At 45.4% G+C, this 16,334-nt stretch overlaps 1 protein-coding gene across 1 annotated transcript in view; it reads right to left on the bottom strand.

The window, feature by feature from the left end:
- The window catches only part of PLD1 (phospholipase D1), a 144,769-nt gene extending 132,107 nt beyond the window's left edge, over positions 1-12,662 (bottom strand). The window contains exons 1-3 of the mRNA XM_025201771.1: positions 12,638-12,662; positions 8,797-8,880; positions 8,627-8,708 (exon numbers count right to left, since the gene is read on the bottom strand). The gene's annotated coding sequence lies outside the window, so the exon portion shown is untranslated. The remainder of the gene's footprint in view (positions 1-8,626; positions 8,709-8,796; positions 8,881-12,637) is intronic.
- Between the last annotated feature and the right edge of the window lie 3,672 nt (positions 12,663-16,334).

Below are 16,334 nucleotides of genomic sequence, written 5' to 3'. Positions count from 1 at the left end.
GAGTCTGCCGTCCTGCTGCTGCCTCTCTACAATCCCAGTGAGAGCCTTGTCCTGCCCCTCGCATAGGAACACTGAGGCAAAAACTCATTGAGGAGTTCAGCCTTGTCCCCCCTGTCCGGCACCAATTGCTTCTGCCCATTTAGTAGAGGTCCTATTCCACCCTGGGCCTTCCTTTTACTCCCTATATATCTAAAGAACAATTTTTTGTTATCCTTAATTTGGGATGCCATCCTCAGCTCCATGGTAGCTTTGGCCTGTCTAACTGCCTCCCTACAAGCGCGAGCAGAGGAGGTATACTCCTCTTTAGTAATCTCTCCCCGTTTCTACTTTTTATATGCTCCCCTTTTAGCCCATAGACTGCTCTGGATTTCTCTGGTCAGCCAAGGAAGCCTCTTGGCCCCTTTCCCCCTTTTTCCCCACATCGGGATTGTCTCCCTCTGTGCCTGAAGGATCATTTCCTTAAGGCACAGCTACCCTTCCTGGGCTCCCAACTCTTAAGGTTAAGTAAGGGATGCTGCCAATGGGCCTTAGAGAGAGAGCTTAAGTCCAATCAACTCCTCAATGGGTCCCTCTTGGATCCTACTAGTCTCAGTCAGCTAAATAGGCCCTCTCAGCCTGGCAGTGCCTCTTCAGGGCACCTATAGCCTGAAGGGCAAATTGTGTGGCTCCATTCCTCCCCTACACCACAACCCAAGGCCCACAGGTGTTATCACTTCAGCTGTTTGCTTCCCTTAGCCCATCTTGGGACTCTCAGACCCTCTGGGTCCCTCTCTGTCTCTGGGTCCTTGGACCCCTAGTTCTTCACATAGTCCTTCTCTGGGCTGGGAACCCTTTGTGCCCCACTCAGCCCCTTCCCTGGGCTAGTGGGCTCTTCCCCCTTGTTCCAACCCTCCTTTGAGCTGGGGCCCGGCTCAGCCCTCTTTTCTGGGCTGGTGGGCTCTCTCTAGGCCTTGAACCTGTCTCCAGCAAGGCTCAAGGCTTATAACTTAAATTATATTATCAACATAAAACAAAGGTCCCTTGCTTGCATAAACCGTTTCTTCTCTTCCCCAGGTAATATTCTCCAGTTCCCAGGCTTGCAGAGTCATTCTGCTTCCACTACCTTCTTGGGTCCTGCAGAACTCCCCTCCTCAGGCTCCTAGGGCTCAGCTCCCTACCCTGTTCAGCACTAGGCTTATCTAGCCCCAGTCATAGATTTCATAGACATTAGGGCTGGAAGGGACCTCCGAAGATCATTGAGTCCAGCCCCCTGCCCAAAGGGCAGAAAGTCAGCTGGGGTCATAGGATCCCAGCAATCCTGGGAAGAGTCGGCCCTCTTCTGGTCAGGTGAGCCTGTAATCAGCCCTTGCACCACCTGGAAGCTGCCTCTATGGCAGCTTCTCCCCTCAAAGTGGCAGGCACCCCACAGTGCCCTGCTAGACATGTAGTTTGTGTGATTTGCAATAAAAATATCCATCTCTACTTTGCTCCAAAGTCTGCTGGGAATGCTGTATATTTTCACAGTCTCTTTTCAATGTTTGGACTCTATTTTCCCCACTTGTATCACAGCTACATGCTAGATCTCTGATATTCCTGGTGACATTTGGCTGGCATACAGTGTTTCTGTATACAATCTTCTATTCCAAAAAGGCTCAGATGTACTCTTGTGAAAATTTCTGTTTTCAGTGATTCAGTGGTCTTTATACATGACATTATCTTAAATGCTTAGCTTAGCTCAATAACTCAGTCTTCTTGGGAAGCAAGTGAGGCTTCTTCCTCATCTCAGGCCAGCTTGACAGATGGATGGATATGTGCACCTGTAAATCTTTGTCTAGTAAAGTTTGGTCTTTTCTCCTTTCTAGCCCCTGCCTTGAAACTAGTATATAATCACCTTGGTTGATGCTTTCTGTGTTTTGTGTTTCCTGTATCTCTAACAGGATAAGAATCTTATTTTTGTTCAACTGCCATATTTCTATGCTGAAAGGATGATCTGGATAAGCTGTCAGCAATGTACTTCCAAGTCCTTTCCTTGTAACATGCATCTAAATTGCAGGATTGCAGTTTCAGTGGTATGAGTTGAAGGCTTCTTGTGGCTAGTAGCAGTAATTTTTTAAAAGTTCCCTCTACTCGCCTATAACTTTCCACTTGAAAGGTGTCCTATCTTCAGCCATATTGCTCAAACTTTTCACATACAAACACTATTGTAAGACACTCCTTTTCAACGTGGACATCTCTATTTCTTTGGTGATAGCAGAGTGATACTGCAAGCCCCAACTCACTGTCTTCACATCACATAGTGGCCTTTTCATGTAACCTATTCTGAGATATTTACAGTGTATCTGATTCATGTGTGATGCATTATGTTGAGATAACCAAGTCCGCTTCCATCTTTGTCCAGTTGTCACCTTGGCATGGGGGAGGGGTTTGCAATGTATGAGAGGCCTAGAAGATATTTTGCCAGGCTCTTATCCAATTTAATGCCTTTAGTTGTGGGCCCTCCTATGGGAAAGGGTTTCTATACTTACAATACAATCTCCAAACTGTTGCCTCTCAAATCAACAGAGCCAGACTAAGACCATGCTTTGACCTGCTGCAATATCAACCTCATGACAAGGACAACAGATTCTTCCTTGTCATCTACATCTTGGACATATCGCCATTGACCTCCAATCCCTCTTGGAAAATGATAACCATCAAGGTAGCCATGGAGGACAAACCTATCCTGGCTTTACAGACAACTCCCCAACCTCAGACAGTGACTTGCCAACAAACAGAGTACCTAACTCCTACCTATTTTCACCAAGGCACCAGGCCTTGCTCTGGACCCAGATACCAGCTGTGCCCCCTTGTCAACAGACTGCATCATCACTGGACGAAGTAACATGGAATATAACATCAAAGGTTCATTCGCCTTCTCTACCACTGCAAATACACCATCCATCACCTGGTTTCAGAGCCCCTCTGCTGTCTATATTAGACAGACAGGGTGATCCCTATGTGAAAGAATGACACTGATGATATCAAGTCTAGAAATACATGAAAGCCAGTGGCAGAACGCTTTAACCTTTATAGACATTCCATCGCTGACCACAGAGCAGCTGTTTTTAAACAGCAAAACTTTAAAAACCGACTTGAACGCAAAACTGTGAAACAAGAAACCATCCAGACTGGATTGTGTTAAGTATGGTCTAAACAGAGATGACAGATTCTTCTTACATTACCTGGGTTAGCTTTTATATTCCCAACTGGCATCCTCAACCATTCGTAGGTACCAGTTCAGACTTGGAATGTGAGGAAGTAGCCGCTTACCATCTCCAGTAACACCTGCCAAAATATCTGTCTTTGGCACCCAGCACTGAAAATACACTTGCTTTTGCCAGTTCAGGAAATAATTCTTCAATAATGGTCTTATCCATCTCACAGAGTCTGTGACTTTAGAACCATGCTTTCTTTTTTCATTCGTATTGCTGCTCTCAGTTTACCATCTTACTGAAATGGATACGCACCAAATACTCAGCAAGTGTTGATCTAGCTGAATTGTTAAAAGCTGTTGGCCTGTCTCCCAGTCCAAGAAACACTGCCACCACACCCAAAGTTGGTTCTTGTTCCTCTTTCTTTCTCAGAACGTCAGTTTGATTTCTTCGCAATACAACAGTTGCACACAGAAATCTTGTCTTTGCCCCTGTGATCCCAGGTCTTCTGCAGGACCTGTTCCCACAGATTTTTGTTGTACTGACCCGTTTACTTTGAGAGTCACTCAGCTTCATGGCCTGCCAGAGCCCCTTCCATTGAACCAAGAGTTTCCTCCTGGAATCTTCCCCTCCCAGTAGTTCCCTTCTCCAGTTGAGTCACTTGGTGACTTTCCAACAAGTGTCTGACTGATCTCTGCTCAGTTACAAGGGAATCAAAAGGTAGTCATCAGTGGCTCAAAGTCTAATTGAGAGGCGGTATCAAGTAGGGTTCCCCAGGGGTCTGCCCCAGGTCCAGTATTGTTTAATATCTTCTTTAATGATCTGGACAGTGGGATCAAGTTCATGCTCAGCAAATCTGCAGGTTGCACCAAGTTGGGTGGAGCTGCAGACACTCTGGAGGGCAAGGCTAGGAGCCAGAATGACCTGGATAGACTGGAGAAATGGTCCACAATTAAATTAGATGAGATTCAAAAAGATAAGTGCAAAGGTCTGTACTTAGGATGGGACAAATGCATGCACAAATACAGCCTGGGGAATGATTGGCTAGGCTGCAGTACAGCAGAGAAGGACCTAGGGCAAGGGTGGGATAAATATGGCCCACAGGCTGGATGCGGACTACCAACAGAGTTGGTCTGGCCCACGGCAGGGCCCTCGGCCGTTCCCAGCCTGGGCATGGCGGGAAGCCTGGAGTGCAGCCTGCCTCATTGCCCCCAGGCACAGAGTGGGGCAGGGGTGGGGTAGCAGCCAGACTCACTTCCTGGCAGTCCCTGCAGCAGTGGCTCCTTCTAGCTCTCGGTCTCTGCTGCCACTGCTGGACCTGGCCCCACTGCCCAGGCACCCTGACCCATCTGCCCTGCACCCACTACCAAGGGTGGGCAGAGCAGGCAGGTGGGGTCTCCCTGGAGACCAGTGCAGGACTGGGTGGGTGGAATGGGCCATGGGGAGCAGCATCCAGGAGCAGGCTGGGTGGGTGGGGTTGGGATAGGGATTGCGGGGCAATGACAGCATGGGGCCAGGACTCGAGGCAAAGCCACAATCCACTGCCCACAGGTCCCAAGAGATGTGCTGATTCCACAGGCAGGGGCAAGCAGGGAGCAGATCACCGCTCTGGTCTCATGCTGTCACTGCCCCACCATCCCAATCCCAGCCCTGGCCCTGCATGCCTGCGCCACTCCCCACCCCTGTGCAGCCCCATCCCATCCTCCCAGCCGTGTGTCCTGCTCATGCAGGTCCCAGGCTAGTCTCCATGGAGCCCTTGGGATCCCTGGGCAGTGACAGCTCAAGACCAGGGCTTGGGGCAGAGCCGTGGTCTGCTCCCTGCACACCCCTACCCATGGAACCAGCGCCTATCGCAGGGGCCTGCAGGGAGCGGATCACCCAGGTCCCAGCCCCCACACTGGATCTCAACCCCTGACCTTGGCCACCTGTCCCACTACTGGATGCTGCTCCCTGCCCGCCTGCGGCCCCATACCCAACCAAGCACAGAGCAGAGCTTCTTAGGGAGCTTTGGTGAGCTGTTGTGGGCAGAGTGCTGATCCAGTCTGTGACAGCTCACCAAAACTCCTGAAGTGGTCCTCCGGCCCAAAGTAGTCCTCCACCCCTGACCTCAGGGTTACATAAACTAAACTAAATACAAACCAACAATTTGCTCTTGTTGCAAAAAAGCCAACAGGGTGGTTATATCTATGTTATATATCTTGCTATACCTATGTAGAAAGTTTTATCTATCTCTAGGTGTATCATGTCTAGAAGGCATCCTAGTCCCTCCAAAACATTGAGGCAATGTTTTAGCAGCTTTGCTACTGGGTTGCTTGAGTTTGATGTTCTGGATAAACTTTTGTTTTACTTGCACATCTATATGAATCACATGCCCCAGGTTTTATGTCACTAAATTTATGAAATCGTTTTCATTGCAAGCAACGGATAACGTGTTGACGTTCCTGCATCTATACGTTTCCTCAGCTTTCCACTTGTAAATTGGATTATCGTAGTGGTATCACAGTTGTGCCATTCATTATACCACTTTAATTTAGTTGAAATGTTATTTTCTTTCCTTGCACAGCATGGGGGAAGTCTCTGTAGTCTACCACATTCATTGACACTGTATTTGCCTGCTGCTCTTTTGCCCTGAGAGTTGCTGCTAGTCTGAGCTTTACAACCATTTATTTTTTGCTGCTTTGTACAGTGTTAATGACATATATGTGCAAAATCTCACCCTCTGAGTTACTGCATGCTTCCTCCATATGGTGCATGTTGTTTGGGATTTTTTTTGTCATTAGCAGGCAAGATTTTTTTTCCCCACAATTCTTGCATCTGGAGCATTTTCCAGTATCCTGTTTTTCTTTATGGTTCTTTTGCCTTGTGTTTCCTATGCATGGCACTTGTGCCTTGGCTTTATAAAAAATGTTGGCACATTTTCCTTGTATTTTACTATTTCCCTCTTTCACTTGGTGCTACCCACATCCATTCAACTTATGTTGTGCATCTGGCTGAGAGCAGCTTTGCATATGCCTATAGTTCTTGATGGGGTTAATGTGGGGTTTCTCAATACCATTTTTTCTTGCATACAATATGCACCTTGTCCTCAAACATCAGTCCCCCAAAATTGGGATGCAAGTATTAAGCAGGGTGGCTGATTTTCTCCCCAGCACAGAAGCACTTTACATTGATTTCTGCTCCACAACAGCAGCTGTTGCATTACTCTTCAGGCAGCTGAGGGAATCAATTGACTTAATGGCTTATTGTTCTTCACTTGAGGTGAGTTAATGGCCAACTCTCCTTTTTAATTGGACTTAATGCTCCATTAAATCATGTTAACTTTTCTTTTCTTACTGCAATTTTGCTGTCTGCTAGCTGTTCCTGGTCTCTTTCCTCTTATTTCACAGCCATGAGCGACTATTGAGTCGCTTTTCATAGATGCACCCATGCTACCTCATGCAGATAGTTCTTTTCTTCTTCATTCTGCCTTTCAAAAATATGGTGTGTATTATACTCTGGGACACGTATGTGAGAAAATTTGATATTCTTATTTGCCCTCATGCATTTTTCATTATTATTAATCAATATAACCCAAATTAGAAATTGCTAGAAATGTACTAAATAAAGAATGGATGCTTTTCTAAAAGATACTCTAGTTCAAACTCGCATAAGTCCTATGGCCTGTGAGGTCAGGGAGTCAGACTAAACAGTAGCAATGGTCTATTTTTGCCCCAAACTCTATAAATCTATATCCAGAACCTTTGGGAGCCTCCGTCAATAGCAACTAATTGTGGGACCGGTCTTATTTCCTTTCCTTTTCATTCAGCTCCATTGCAATCTCAGTTTTCCCACTATGGCTTTCTAAAAACACTCCAAATGTCCCCTTTCACATCCTTCTCTGGGAACAGGAATCTGGTATGCTGCCATCATTATGGTTTTCTTTGTTTGTTCTGTTTCCTTTAATATTCTCAGTTTCAGATTTTTCATGCACACACAAGCTGACTCACTCCTCTCACTCGTGACCCTCCAGTCGGTAGTCAAGCATAAATTTTTTTTAAAAAATAAATAAAAGACGGAGCCAAGTCTGATGTGGCATGCAGGCTTTCTTCCTTAATCCACCCATATTCATCATGTACAGTTTGCTTTTATCAAAAAAATCCTTTGCTGCAGTCACAGAGGTGACACTGCCCTGGTGACAGTGCAGCCAACTATAGTAAACAGTGCCTATATATCCAACTTGGTCTGCATATGGTTTTCCCACTCAAGTCTGGCCCTTCTCTCCAAAGCCTGGCAAACCTTGTTGCATATCAGTTTTACTATTTCCCTGGTTATTTTCAGCCTAAATTATAAAGGAACAACGTTAGCCAGAATGTTTAAAACTAGATTCTTTCCATAAAGCTGCCAAGGTGTAACCATGTTAGGCACTTCTGCACAAAACATCAGCACTCATATCCCAATCTTAATCATGTTAAGGGAAACCATACATAGTTCTGGCCAACACAGCACAAGGCAACTTCAGACTCTGGTCCCAGTCACACCAGCCTGGAGATCTGTACCATGCTCTGCCTTAGAAGAAGGATGATTCACCCTGTAATTCTCTCACATGCACAGAGCCTCACAATCCTGTAGTGCCTACTCATGCCGTGCCACATGAGCAGCACAATAAATGAGCCTTTGAAATGAGCTTGTACTGAAAACAAGCCAAAATTTCAAAAATGTGTGTATAGACCAGGGGTGGGCAAGATGCGGCCCGCAGACAAGATGCGGCCTGCCAGGCCATTCTATCCAGCCCACGGGGCCCCTAAATATTAACTTTCTAAATTTTTTATCTGCCCCTGGCTGCCTGTCATGCGGCCCTCGATGCCTTGCCAAAACTCAGTAAGAGACCCTCCGCCTGAAATAATTGCCTGCCCTGGTATAGACTGCCTAATTCACAGTGGAGCTCTGATTCCTGCCTGGGCTATCAAAGCACTTTGTATGTGAATAGTAACGTTACAAAAAGATCAGTTTGGGAAGCATTTAAAAGTAGTGATGTAATATGAGCACGTGGTCAACCTGCTAACCATGTGAGAAGCAGAGCTACAACACAAGAAGAAAAGGTGATGCCTAACTGAGGTCCCCAGCACAGCAGTACTTGTTATCATGTCCTTTTTCCACCTGGTGACCTCACCACACATGGAGGAAAGCGCTCAGCAGCACTTTGTTCTGAACCCAAGAGCCTTTAAGCAATCAAGAGGAAGAGAAAGGAGAAAAATCAATTGGGCTCCCCATCAAAACTCATTTTGAAAAGTTCTCCCCCCCCCGAGTACATTTAACATCTTAAGGAATCATAAAATTGCCATCACTTCAATACAAACATGTGCACTCACACAGGCCACCAAAAATTATGGGGCTAACTGCGATGCTATTCAGGTTAAAACACAAAACTATTATCAGGTCCAGTTCCCAATTACTTTATGCTATGTGTTCATTTTTACCTGACATCTTTGCTAGTGAGCTGCACCCACTTTGCACAGTGTGGAATCAGACCCCGTGACTTCAAGCGTACAGGATCAGGCCCTGTGAAAGGATGAGGAGAAGGAAGAGGAAGGACTAAATGAAAGTGTGCGAACAACAAGTGCGTGTAGTCATTCAGAGTTTGACTTACCAGCATATCACTTTCAAAAACCTCAATTCACATCCGTCTGTTTTGCATCCTTCTTTTCCATCAGCTTTAACTTTGTCTGTAAACCTGGGAAAATGGAGAGTTAAAATGCACAGCTGCAGTCTTGCTTAGCAGTCAATAATACCTAACTCTGAACACGAGCCTTTCCCCAGGATGTTCTTCTAGAGGAAAGAAAGAAACCAAGTGTCTGGTGAAATCACGCACAAGATGTTCTGAGCAGGGCAATATTTACACATGTAACTGGTAACACCCATTTACCTGGCTAATCCACCCAAGGGCTCTTTGCTATTGGCTGACATGTTGAAAACCTTCATGTTTCATCTGCTTTGCACCTTATCAGTTGGCAACAGATAGCCTGTCATAGGCTTTCTGCAAATATTTTAAAACATATCACAAAATGCCAATATAGCTCTATTTACTTTTTTTCATACTGTAAGCAATATTAAATGAGCCCCTCATCCGTAATGAGGCAGAAGCAAAGGGACAAACTATGCCCTGATATATTCCTTTTATCACTAATTAAGACAAAAGGGTTGGATAAACTTTAAATCAAAAGCAGAAGTAGGTCTAAGCAGCTCAAAATATAACTAAAGTACACAGCAGTGCCCTGTGCATACCCAAAGCTTTAATTGGCGAGATTTCCACAATGAAGATGTGCTTATTATTTTTCCTTTTTTTGCCCAGATGAGTATTTTGCCAGATACTCAGTTAACCTGGGGAACTGGAGGAAGGTAATTTGTTGGATGTCCATGACAGCTGAATAGTTTAAATTCAGCATGGCTAATTAAGCTGCTCTCCACATTCATAGCTCTTGACACCGAGGATTGGGATTGCGAGACAAGAGCACTGAAGGATTCTGAACTTCATGCAAAGAGGACACACATTTGTATTTAATCATGCAGTCACTACTGGCTTCTCTCCAGGCAGATCCTTATGCAAAGTAAAAAAAGGAGTTCTCTCTGAATGCGCATTAACAGCGACTTGAGTAACTGCTTCAGAAGGCACCTGTTTCTAAATCTCTGCTGTCTCAATATCCAAACGTTTCTTAGCTCCTTTCATAAGTCAAATGTAAGGCTGGATTCTATTCATGTCTGCATGTTTGGGTAGTAAAGGTAGTAATGAGGACTGCTGTGAGTTTGAATGCTTCTTCTCTGGCTCTGCACAAGTCTCAGATTCTCCCCATTGTGTGATACTGCTGGTACTTCTGCATTTCAAAGATACCTCAGAAATGGGGGTGGATTTGCCCGTGAGCTGGACAATAGATGACTTCAACTGTATTCTGCTGTACAGAGACTCCTTTAGCTGAAATCTGTTTCAGCTAGTACACGTACTTCTCAGCAGACCTACAGTCTCATCGGTAAACACCCCCTGAGTCAATAGATGTTTACTTACATTATAATACATAATCACGCGTAACACCTGTCAGTACAGATCCTACGGATGGGACTTGACTGCACTAGGAAGGGAACAAGGGTCTAAATCATGAAACAACACAGCATGAAGCAGTATTTAAAGACATGAAGTAAAATCTAAGATCTCAACATTATGTTCGTAGATCCAGTTCTAGTTCCTGGATTGCCTGTTTACATTACACTGCAGGAGCATAACGTCCTTTATACTACATGTAGTAGGGTTGGGGTGTTGTTGTAGCAGTGTTGGTCCAGGAAATATGCAAAAAGCAAGGGGTTTTTTTTGTGGGAGGTGATCTCTTTTATACAATTGGTACAAGAAAAGCTAATACCAACAAAACCTTGCTTCTTGTTATTCTACGTAACTGTTATTTTTTTAAAGCTCTTAGGTGAAAATGTGCAGCTGATCCAGAAGATATATTGGAGTGAAGACACACATGTATAAACATATCAAATGAAATGAGACTTGCCCAAACACCGTATCTGAATGTCAAAATTTCCTCTTTCTTGCACCATCACAAGAGCAAGCAAGTTTGTATTTACTATTATCTGGCCAGTTAGTTGCACTTCCCATCATTTAATAGTTCAGATCTTTCTAACTCTACCTTCACAGCTTTGAAAGAAGTCCCACCATACTCCTGCATATGTCCATACAAATTAGAAGTGTAAAAAGCCTTGAAGCCAATTTACTGGTACTGGGAGAGCACACAGTGACAGCTCACCTAGACATCTTCATTCTTTGTCATTTGTTCGTTTGTGCAGTTACGTGCAGAGTTATTTCAGAGGTGGTTAAATAGAGACCTGTGTGCGAGACAGTCCTGCTAGTGGATGGGGACGCATGCATACAGCGGTCATGGAAGTCACAGGAAAGAGTTGCGTGGGCATACACAAGAGCCCTCCAGCTCAGCAAAGGCCAAATGTGCCAAATGGCAGAATCTGGCCATCCACAGGATCTGAGGACAACATTTTAAAACATATTTGGGTGCCTTTCCCCTACATGGTTTCCCTGAAAGATATGACACTTCACACCACTATCAAAAAACCTCCACTGTGCTGCTGATCCTTTCCCTATTTCACAAAATTTAGTCCTGTCTTTGAATGCTCATTCCAACTCTCACCTGTTGGGTACCAATCCAAGTGCACAGTAAGTCAGAATAACTCACCTTTTATTTTCACACCATGGTCAACACTGGACTCGGGTGAGCTGTTTGAGGCAGACACTTGCATACTGTTACACCTCTCAGGCTTCACACCCTACACTCCACATCCTGGGTGAACAGCAGCAACCAGAACTAAAAGTGATTTGATTACCCCAAACATTACAGCTCCAGATCTTCACTAATACCAGTACTAAGATTCCTCAAAAATACTGTGTGATCCAAAAGTTACTGCACTGTATTTTAATTAAAGAGGGAGAAAACTTTCATGAAAAAGTCTGTAAAGCTAATACAGCTGAATTTGATTCAGCATCGTGGACACCTGGGCCAGTGGTTCAGGTGTTGAACAACAGAATCAGTGAAAGTAAAACAGTAGGTCAAACCTCCAAACGAATACGTTTTCATGTTACTATATCACCAAAATGGCTGTTTGAACAAGAACTGAACAAGCGTTGAAGCAAGATTTAAGTCATTTAGGACTGCAGTTCATGTACAAATGGTTTTCAAAACTGAAGCAGAGACTCAGCTGTTAGTGTAAATGTGAAATCAGCAACCATTTGTTCAAGAAGTCAGTGGCATCACTGCCCCAGTAGAGCACCCATCTGTGCCATGATATTGCAGGGCATATGGCTATTTTGCATTCATTTTAAAATTAAAACAACAGCCCTCTCTTCCGCAAATGTCTTTTAGTTCGTTTCTTTGCTCTTAATGTTTAGTGGCGCAAGCCAAATATTTGCTGAACGTTGCCCTGAAGAAAGATGCACACAGGGTATTTGCATTTGACACTGCGTATGGCATTCAGCGTGTGGGGAGCAATGCAATTTTGGGGGTAAGCACTATGCACTGGATATGATATAGGCCAAGCTCTTCTGTCCAGACCCGAATACTTCCTGGTTCTTCAAGTCAGTGGATGAAATTAGTTAGACTCTAGCCAGACCACATCGTAGCACAGAGCGGAAACAATGCAAAAAACTTCGAGGGTTTCAGAAAAGGGCGATTCCTGAAAAGCCACAGACCCTAAGCAAGATACTCTCCATGCGGAGTGGGGACTGCACAAGTGGAGAACCAGGCTGCAATGCAGCAGCCAGCAAGCAGCACTGGGCAGAGAGGGCACAAGCTTGCTGGGGAAGCAGAGGGTCAGGGGAGAAGCTGCCAGGCAAAACACAAGGGCAGAAGAAAGTTGGTCAGACAATCACACACCCTTCCAGAGCCCCAAGCAGCTGAGCATCCCGCACTAGCCCAGGCAGACGGAGTTACCTGTGCCCACCGCAGGGTCCGCGCTCTCTGTGCACGGGCTGCCCTGAGCGCCGGCTGGGGCCAAGCAGCTGCGCTCCGAGCAGAGCTGTGCGGGCGGGCCCTTGAAAAAAAAAAAAAAGGAAAGAAAGCTGCTGCGGGCGGTGCGAAGAGAACACGCGGGTGCCTTTGGCTTTTTGGTTCTCGCCCTGGAAGGGCGACTGGAGCCTGCGGGCGGGGAGGCTCTGCCTGGGGGCCTGCGTGCGTGCGTGAGCAGAGCAGGGGAGCAGGCGAGGAACAATCCCAGCCTGTTTATCTGCAACACAATAAATCGCCTCCCTGGGACAGCTAGCAAGGAGCAAGAATTGGGGCTATTCATGCGGCAGGACTCAGCCGCAGACGGACTCGTGCAGGGCTTACACTGCATGGGTTTGTGCAGTAAACCCCGGGACGAGGGACGGAGGATGACTGCATCGTGTGTGCCTGGGACACACCACTGCCTTGTGGCGCAGACAGCTGCCATGTAGGTGGCGGAGGGTGTATAGAGGGGTAATGTGCATACAAGTGCACTTCCCCTGCGACATACCGTGCGTGGCACTGGAAGTGTGTAGTAGTGATGGTGCGCGCAGTGCTGCAGGGACATGTTGAAGGCACAGCTCGAGAAAACGGATGCCTCGAGTTGAGAGGAGCTGGCTGCCCACCCATGCCAATGGCGCCGTAACCTCAACCAAGCGTCTTGCCCTTGAAGCGGAGAAGAGAGAAGGGAGGAAGGAGAGAAATCCCAGCCTGCAGCCTAGCCTCCCCAGCGGAAATACCTGAAGCTTCTGCAGATTGGACTCTGAAGTCACCTCAAGACCCATCGACGAGCTGTGGTAGAGATGTCCTCGAATCAAAGGATTGCTGACAACAAGTGCTGGCAGCGCTGTAGCCGTCGTGGCTAGTCCTGATACTGCGGATAGGGAGATGCAGGAACTGGTGACTCCATGACAGATAGGAAAGAGAAGCATGTTATGGTGCTGGGATTGTCAGGGAGAAAGAGGAGTTTCCTACTCAAATCTGCCTGCAGTTGGGCACCTACCCCGCTCCCTTGAGACCCTTGGAAAACACCAACTTGCTCAGGAAACATGCCTTCTGCCCTACGGGGTTCCAAGTGCCGGTAGACACAACAGGGATGGTACTTCTGGCTTGGCTTATGGATGCTCCTCTAGCTGGCTGTCCATCCACCCCATTCCCCTAGCCCTCCTGTAGCTTGGGTAAAGTCCAAAGCACATAGAAGTTAATGGGAGTCTTTTTACTGGTTTCACAGTTTGGACGAAACATTTAATGAATGAGGCCCAGGTATTCTCCCAGATCTTACTGCTGCTTTGCTGCAGTTTCCCATTCAGGTGTTTGTGCTGTAACCTGCCGTGAATTTGTATTGCTTCAGACCCCAGGAACATTTCTTCTGGAGCACCCACCAACTCCCTATTCGGTTACTGTGGCATGACCGATCGGCAGCTCAGCAGCCTGGGCACCCATGTGTTAGAGCATTTGCTAATTCTACTGCACAAAAATATCCAGCGCTGCATGGGATCCAAAGAATCCATAAACCAGACAAATTGTAGCTTTCCAGACAGAAAGCATAACATCATGGGCATAAGATCATGAAATAGTGTTTGAGCATCAGCAGCTAAAACTTGTTTTGCATAAATTGTAGCCACAATGAGTCGTCACTGCCAGGAGCAATTATAAATGAACATTAGCTCATTGTTCCCTACAGTAATTTAATTTTGTTTTTCTGTTCCTATGAAAGACAGGGAGGTGTCAGAAGCATGGGGGGTGAGCCTGATGCCCTTCACTGTTCTGTTCTGCTGTTAATGGCTGTTGGTAGATCTATAATTGCCTAAGAGCATTTAATGATTTCAATTTTTTGAGCTTTCCTTCAGCTTCACTGCTGAGTAATTCTTGTTTTCTGTATACCGACTCTTCTCAGTGTTACAAGCATGTCCGTTTTTGTTGGTGGCTTACTGATCTAGCCACTTCACGATTCATCTGCTGTTGCAGCGTCTGAGTCGCCATGTCCTATTGACGTTCCATTTAAACAGTAAGCCAGGGGAAATACAACTTTCAAAAACTTAATCAGATTTGTCTCAATAGCAAGACATTTCCCACAAAGGAAAGATCAGACTGAAACTCATCAAGACATACAAGGGCTGTATAAAAGAGAAATGGAAAATTAGTTAACTCACTATTTAATATTTAGTCCAGTAAATTACCTGAGTCCATGAACACGACCTAGTAAGATTAAAACATTGGCAATCTTGCCCAAGATAGCTTCAATGCCACATTCATTTTTCCCTTTTTGGACTTGAATTCCAATTACCTTTATATAGTCTTGAAGATAAGACACTCTTTGTTACAGATTTCCTTTGGCTTGTCTGAAATTTGTCATATGCTATGTGGCACAGCAACTGTAAGATTCAGATCTCTTGATATAGATGATATACTCTACTAAGCTTCTCATATTCAGAAGACTTTCACTGAATTCACATGACATTTCAAGCATTCCTCATTTCTGAAAATCAGACCCAAGAAATCTTAAACTAGGCGCCCTAAAATGGGTGTGCCCCAAATATCAGCTACTGGGAAGATTTTGCTCAAATTGAAAAAGTATCTTTTATATATATATATATACACACACACACACACACACACACACACACACACACACACACACACACACACACACACACACAGTGATACAGAGGGCCTTAGTGGTTGTTCTTACTAATCACTACAGTACCCATAGTAATGGGTTTCTTTCTAAAAGGATTTCTAAGCATTTAGCAATACCACTCCCGTAGCATGCCAGGTGACATAGTACTGAAACACATCCCTGCTGCTGTATACATGATACCTCATCAACCCAGAATTAATGTAGTTATCTTGTAGTTCACTTCAAGCGACCACACAGGACATTTGAGCTATATAAAGATAAATGTGTCAGAAAATTCAGCCAAGAATATTAAGTCTTTTTCCCTGAATTCCTCATTTGCTGCAACGTTTAAGGCATAAGGCAACAAGTTCCAAAGATCAGTAACTAAACAAACCATTCATCCTGATAAAGCAAATCTGCCTGGTCTAATGCTGAAGATGACACCAGGACTTCCTGAGAACAGAACTGTGTAGACATATATGATTAGAACAAGGTACAGCTCCTAAAAACTGCCATTCTAAGCCTGAACTTTTAAATTCACTTTAAATCTGTTCATATAACCCCTGTTCTCACCGAACACAAGCCGCACCCTCAAAATGGGAAACCTGAATTGAAGGATGTCCTTTCCTGGTCTTTGTATTGACTCAGGAACAGCAAATAAGGCTGGCAGCTTCTTCTTTTCTGCCTCCTTAAGTTATACCTCCCCCCGCCCCAAGCCAGAAAAGTCTTAGGATCTGTTCTTGCTTCTGTGGAAGTTCCCTTTTGTCATTAATGCAGGAAGAAAATATCCAGTCTGTTCAGGTGCTGCCGTGCCCTCCCTGACTAGACTGCCACCCCTAGTACTATCCATTCCTCATGAAAGACTATAATTGTCTTTAAGGGAGACTCCAGAAGTAACTCTGCTCAGTTCCTTCCTAGTTTGAGCCCATGATAAAGGTGTTCTGGGAGTTGTAGTTTCAAGAACACCTGAAACCTGTAGGCCTTGCTGCGAAGCATGCTGGGAAAGTCAGGGTGTGTGTCTATGCG

This window comes from Alligator sinensis, unplaced genomic scaffold, assembly GCF_000455745.1.
Source record: "Alligator sinensis unplaced genomic scaffold, ASM45574v1 scaffold379_1, whole genome shotgun sequence".
NCBI classification, from domain to species: domain Eukaryota; kingdom Metazoa; phylum Chordata; order Crocodylia; family Alligatoridae; genus Alligator; species Alligator sinensis.
Note: the sequence above shows the minus strand (reverse complement) of the source record. Positions and strands in the feature narration are given on the sequence as shown.